The sequence below is a fragment of the Hordeum vulgare genome, chromosome 3H, assembly GCF_904849725.1.
Source record: "Hordeum vulgare subsp. vulgare chromosome 3H, MorexV3_pseudomolecules_assembly, whole genome shotgun sequence".
Taxonomy (NCBI): Eukaryota; Viridiplantae; Streptophyta; class Magnoliopsida; order Poales; family Poaceae; genus Hordeum; species Hordeum vulgare.
This window is the reverse complement of record NC_058520.1, coordinates 280814338-280821837: the sequence shown is the minus strand read 5'-3', so window position 1 is coordinate 280821837 and position 7500 is coordinate 280814338.

Below are 7500 nucleotides of genomic sequence, written 5' to 3'. Positions count from 1 at the left end.
TGTAGTGTCATGTGGTAGGCACACAACAACCCTGATACTTGGCCCCGGGACGACAAATTTCATATTGCTATGCTTGAGTAGACGGGATTTCGGTTGAGTGCATAACACGAGTGATGCGAGGTTGATTAAATAATCAAGACCGGTTAAGACAAGATTTTCAAGACCTCGGACGCAATGCAACTCTGGGTGAAGGACGGTTGATCGGCTCCGTGGAGAACCCAATGGATGACCCGGGATGCTGGAGAGGCCATGACATCCTGCGGAAAGTTTCACCCAGGCTCAAAGAGACGGACGGATATTTTCAAGACCCAAGGCTTACCTGCACAGCCACAAGTCATTATGGGCTCTGGCTTGGTTCGACAACGCGGCGACTCTGGACAGGCGGTGCTAGCAGATGTAGAAGAACGGTAGGAATGGATGGGCACCGACAGGGATTCAGAGGGAACCGTTGAAAGACCATGTTTTGATCATCCGGTCTTCAAACACCCTGAAGTGCGAGGACATACTCGGAGGCGATCAAATCTTGTGGGGAACGTGTGCAAAACTCTGTAGAGTATTCAAACCTAATCGATTAGCCGTGTCCACGGTCATGGACAACTCGAGCCAAAGGAACTGAAGTTATCTGGATTTCTCAACACCATTAAATATATTTGATGAGGGTAATTATTGACAACTCCGGTATGAGAACTGGTTGGCGGAACCATCTCATTAACAACCAACTACGTAGTAATATTTCGCTTTTAGCCCCTCTCCTGATGTAGGAGAAAACTTGCTTTTCGCTAAAAACTTATAGCCCCACCCTCCATATATGCATAGAGTATAGAAGATTACTTTTCACCCCTCTCTTATGTGACTTGCCGGCATATTCAATATGCTGACCTACACAGCTGCAACGTCTTATGTTGCAGATATTTTTCTTCGACGAGTAAGAGTACGATTCAGGGTTACGGTCTACACTCAACTTGCCGTTGGTGTTTATTGGGACTCCACTCCCTTGACTGCTTCCGCTGAGATATTTAAGGTATATATCAGTTTTACGCTATTTACATGTGATTGCACTTTGATATATACATTGATGTACTGTGTGTGCCAGCATACTGATCCAGGGATGGCACAGAAACACACATGCTTGACTCGTTTTGAGTCGGGTCGCTACAGAAATGGTATCAGAGCACATGTTGACTGTAGGACGTGACCCTAGAAGCTGGAAATTTCTTAGGAAAGGATCTCTCAAAATTTATATTTTTCAAGGACACCTTTTACTTCTCATCTCTTTTCATTTCATCAAGCGTTCTCTCTCACCTCAAATAGTTAGACAATGCCTTTTCCCCTTTGACCACATGAAGGATCAACCGACTCCCACTTCAAAGTAAAGAGGATTTCATCATGCATTTGAAGCATTGAAGCTGCGCCAATTGAAGACTCTCAAGACCCGAAGAATTCGAAGACCCTGAAGCGTTCGAATATTTATATGACCATTAGAAGTCCAAACCCATGTTATATACCCAAGTTAGATATGATGATTTGTGAGCCGTCATTGGTGTGTGTTTTTCGACCGCCACAAATAAAACCTATTCTCAAAAATATTGTTTTTATTGTGTGTATTTCCCTCTATCTCTCTCTCTTACCCGTCTCATCCCAAAAACCATGGACCCAATAGATGGCTTATGAAGCTGGACTTGTAGTCTCTGGACCAATGACCCAATTGGAGGCTGAAATATGGATTCAGAACATGGAGAACCACTTCGGGAGCAACTTGATCTCAAGGAAGTATGTAGTGGAACACGCTCTTCAGTACTTTACAAAAGTGCTGCAATCTGGTGGAAAATGCATCATGCCATACAAGGATTTAGTGGAGCAGAAACCTGGGACGAATTCAAGAAGACTCTGTTAAGATCCCGTCTTATTCAGAAGTGCTATGATATCCGAAGAAGAAGACTTGTGCATGCAAGATCTGTGGAGAAATAGGACACACCCAGGAGGAACACAAGGATGGATGCACTCATTGTGAAGAAAATCACCCAGCGGAGGAATGCCCAAGTAGTCAGGTGACTTGTTTCCTTTGTGAAGGAACCACCCACTACCCAGCTCAGTGTCACATTTACCCCAAGTATGCCTGAAACCCACAGACCCCAGGACTAACAAGGATCAAGTACTATCTTTTGGAGAAGGAAACTTGTATCAGCAACATTTCCCAAGGAGCATACGAAAACCTGAGAGTTGTGAAGTTACGATAGATGTTTTGTTCAGCTTGCAGAACCATTGGATTTATCCGAACTTCGTTTGTGTACAAGAGAAATTCTGCAACGCTTGTGAGGATGCCCAAGTGTTAGAATACGAGATTCACTAAGCCATATACAAGGTAATGATTTCAGTGCGACATGGCTTGGCCACCATGATGACTTACTCTTATCATTCTCTTGCTATTCGGAAAGGTAAATCCGAGAGATTTACCCACAGTGAGAGACGACGTTCTTTGAAGCTTTTTTTAAGCCTTAGAATGGTATAATGAAAGCCCATGTACATGGCACTTGTTGTCACGCGTATGAATTTTTTTTCCGGTGAGGATGAAGCCAAGACCCATTTCACTACAGGATAACCACAAATGATAGACCACCACGAGAATCATCGATAAGTTATTTAGAATGATCACGAGACTTGTCAGTTAAGAAGACCCAGTGACAGAAGAATCTTATATCAACAGAAGAACCCTCGATTTTGATGGAAACATTATGAATATAATGGAAGAACTTCACCAAAGAAGTTACCATGAAGAATGTGATGAGCGAGATGCCAAGACCCCAGAGGATTGTTAAAAATTTGAGCGACCAGTAACTCTCATTTTAAGTGTGGTAGCACCCCACTTTGCAGGAGACTATATTTGTTAGAAGACCCCACAAACCATAGCCTTTTCTTTCTAGCCTCTTCGAATCTCGACGACGAGATTCATTTTAAGTGTGGTAGTTCGTAACATCCCAAAATTATAAATTTTGGAATGTTAATATAATTATTAGATTGATTGTTTGTTTGTTTGAGTGATTGAAACTTGAGTGGAATTGGAAACTTCTCAAAAAAATGAGAGGGAATAAAATGACATTCCCAAAATTTTCTATTTTGAATCCCTTTTCAATTTTGAGTTTGAATATTTTCAAAACCCTTTGATTAAAAAAAATCAAACGAGAGGAGGAAAATGACCCTCCAAAATCAGATACAATGTCTTGATTCAAATTTTAAGTATTTGCAATTTATTTGAAATTCAAATTCCTTTTCATTTTAAAGTTATTGCAAAAAATAATTTTTTTAAAAAGTATTTTTTTGGTTTTGAAAATATGTTCATGTTTTAGAAAATTTTGATATATAATATGTCTATATAGTTCTCGTTTTCATTTATACGTTTTTTCTTTGTTTTAAAAAAAAATTGTTCGTTCGCAAAAAAAAAAGGCCACGGCTTGCCGGACCGCTCGTTGCGGCTGGCCGAACTATTGGCCCATGCGGCACATCTTACCTCCTTTTCTATTTTCTCCTCTTTACGTATATGTTTAGTCCCACATTGCCTATCTATGGATCATTAGACCTCCCTTCCACCTATAAATATAGATCCATAGGAGCATCCAAAAATCATCTATTTCTGGTTAAATCAATCTTTTGGTTTAACTAGATTTATTAAATAAAAATATATTTTCTTCTCTTCGGCGGGATTTCTCGAAGTCGTCCCCTCATTGGAATTAATTCTTACTCTGCATTCTAAAGGTATTTCTCTTCGTATTTTTTTTATATTCCCATAGTTTATTATTTCTAGACTAGTATTCCTACACTAGTATACGGTAGAGTAATTAGATATATTAATTAGTCTTCGTATTTACACATTAGTATTAGAATTCTTTTAGACATAGCACTTTTCTTTTGTAAAACAGCTTGGCCCTGATTTTTCAAATAGCCATAACTTTTTACTCGTTTATCCGAATTAGATGAAACCAACGCCTAGAGTTTCGTATTGATCCCACCTATTCTGTGAACCTATCATATCAACTTTTTGATATTTTCAAATTTCGAAATTTGTTCATATTCATATTCAAACTTCTTTTCATCATATCTTTTTATCCGTAGCTCCGTTTTAGATGAATTCAATTGCGTCGGATTCGTATCAAAGTAATCTTCCCGTTTGTATCATTAGTTTTAACTTTTCAAATTACAATTTTGATCAAATCAGATTTATCTATTAGTGCCCAAAAGTGTTCACATTGTTGTTGTTGTTGTTGTTATTGGTGTTGATGTTGTTGTTGTTGTTGTTGCTGATGTTGTTGTTGTTGTTGTTGTTGTTCTTGTTGTTGTTCTTGTTGTTCTTGTTCTTGTTGTTGTTGTTGTTGTTGCTGCTGCTAATGTTGTTGTTGTTATCGTTGTTGTTGTTGGTGGTGTTGTTGTTGTTGGTCTTCCTGTTGTTTTTTTTAATGTTGTTCTTATTATTGTTGTTGTTGTTGTTGATGATGATGATGATCTTTGTTGTTGTTGTTGTTGTTGCCGTTGTCGTTGTTGTCGTTGTTTTGTTGTTGGTTGTGTTATTTTTGTTATTGTTGGTGCTGGTGGTGTTCTTGTTGTTGTTATTGTTGTTGTTGTTGTTGTTGTTGTTTTCGTTGTTGTTGTCGTTGTCGTTGTTTTTGTTGTTGTTGGTGGTGGTGGTGTTATTCTTGTTGTTGTTGGTGGTGGTGGTAGTGGTGGTGTTGGTGGTGGTGGTGTAGTAGTTGTTGTTGTTGTTGTTGTTGTAGTTGTTGCTGTTGATGTTGCTGTTGTTGTTGCGGTTGTCATTGTCGTTGTCGTTGTCGTTGTCGTTGTTGTTGTTGTAGCGACCTGACTCTAAAAGACTCAAGCCTTTGTGTATCTGTGCCATCCCTAGATCAGTATGCTGGTACACACAGTTCATCAATGTATATATCAAAGTGCAATCACATGTAAATAACGTAAATTTGATATATATATACCTCAAAATCTCAGCAGAAACAGTCAAAGGGAGTGGAGTCCCAATAAACACCAACGGCAAGTTGAGTGCAGACCGTAACCCTGAATCGTACTCTTACTCGTCGAAGAATGTATCTGCAACATAAGACGTTGCAGCCGTGTAGGTCAGCATATTGAACATGCTGGTAAGTCACAAAAGAGAGGTGTAAATACCATCTATAGTATAGGCACATATGGCAGGTGGGGTTGTAGTTTAAGTTTTGCGTAAAGAAAATTTTCCTACAACAAGAGAGGGGGTAAAAGCCAAATTTACTACATTGTTGGTTGTTAATGAGAAGGGTCCACCAACCAATTCTCATACCCAAGTTGTCAATAATACCCACATCAAAGATTTGATGGTGTTGAGAATTCCTGATAACTTCAGTTCCTTCGGCTCAAGTTGTCCATGACCGTGGAGTTTTGCTCACGTTCCCCACAAGAATCGATCGCCTCCGTTGGAGTCCTCGCACTTCAGGGTGTTTGAGAACCGGATGATCAAAACATGGTCTTTCAAAGGGTTCCTCTGAGACATTGTCGGTGCCCATCCAATCCTACCGGTCTTCTACATCTCGTAGCACCGCTCGTCCAGAGTCACCACGTTGTCCAACCAAGCCAAAACCCATAATGACTTGTGGCTGTGCAGGTAAGCCTTGGGTCTTGAAATATCCATCCATCTCTTTGAGCCTGGGTGAAGCTTTCTACAAGATGTCATGGCACTTTTCCATGCATCCCGGGTCCTCCGCTGGTTTTTCGCACGGAGCCCATATGAACCGTCCTTCACCCGAGGTATATATCGTTCTGAGGTCTTGCAAGTCTTGGAGTCTTCAGGTCTTCATTATTAAGTTTCTCACAACACGCATGATAAACACTCAACCAAAACCCCTTCTACTAAGAGCATAGCAAAATAAAATTCATCGTCCCGGGCCAAGTAACAAGGGTGATGGGTTCCTACCACATGATACAGCATCAAGATCCAATTTTCCAAGTACGTACTTTGCATGTAATTGGGTGAAGTAGGTAGAGCTACAATGCATATAAAACATAGGTAAAAACATGATCAACGTGACTTGCCTAGTAAGGTTGATGGAGATAGATATCGTTCTCAAGAAATAACTTGATAGAACTATTCGTCACTTTCAGATGAAATCTATATAATCCAACATAGTATTCATATTTCCTAGCAATCAATATAAAAAACAACAATAAAATCGATGCAATAAAATCAATAAGAAAGGTCAAGTAGAAATCCAAAGGAAAAACTTCAAAGAAAACTATGGAGTCTTCTACTACAACAATCACTAAATAGGTTTTGTTCTAATTAAACTTAAGAGAAAATAAAACACTAAAATAGTAAAATAACAGAAAAGAAAATATAAAATTAACTAAGATAACAGAAAGTATTTCATAAAACTATATTATTTTGAAAGTATTTTCAAATAGGACATCAAACTAGCAACGAAATCAATTTGCAAGTTATTACCGAACTAGAATTGATTTCATGCTATCAAATAAAATAAAATTTTGTTGTTGTTGAAAACCTACTGTTAACTAACACAAAACAAAAGTATAACCTTTCACTAGTATAAAAGAAAATAACTAAAAACAATTATAGCCAAAGAAATAGTAACAATCCTAGAAAGAACTAAAACATAATTAGTTTCACATGAAATAATGAGTTAAAACATTCCAAAAATTCTGAAATTTTACCCACTCATAAATAATATAACTAGTGATCAGTACCAAAAAGAATCAATTAAAAATCTATTTTTAAATTCCAGGTATAAGCAAAACAAGATTTAAACAAAATCTGTTTAAATTCAAATTTTAGATTTTCAAACATGGACAAATTATATATCTACACAAACTACATAAAAGTTGTGATCCAATGCAAAAAGAATCACCTCATTTGGATTTATAGAATAAAAGTTGTAGGCATTCTAAAATCAGGTTCAAATCTGTTTTGGAATTAAAAACAGAAAAAGATTAGAAACAAAAGGGTGACGTGGCAGATTCTGATTGGTTGTGGGGTGTGCGCTGCTAGGACTAATCAACAAACGGCCGCAAAGTAAATAAAACGCTTCGGCTAAAATCTACTAACCAAAAACCGGTTGTTTTTTTCAACTGAACCAAAAGGGTAAACTCATTCTAATCTAAAGCGTGTGTTCTAAATCCTATGGTGGGGAAAAACATGAGAGAGACGGAGAACTCTTACCGTGGCTGCAGAGAAGGAAACACCGCCGTGGTGGTCCGGCCGACGGCGAGGTGGCGGGCTGGGGCGGTTCCGGTGGCCAGCGACAGTGGTGGAGGGTGGCGGCTGGCGCAGGAGGCCTCGGGCTTCGCGTTGGTGGAGTCAGGTGGCCCTCGGGGCGACGGGGCGTGGCAGGAAAGCTCCTAGAGGACCTCGGCCTGGAGGGAAGCTCAGGCGAGGTGGGGCGGCGGCTAGAGGCGAGGGGAGGGGTCGTTTGCTTGGGGAACGAAAAGAGGAGGCCAAGGGGATTCTTATAGGGG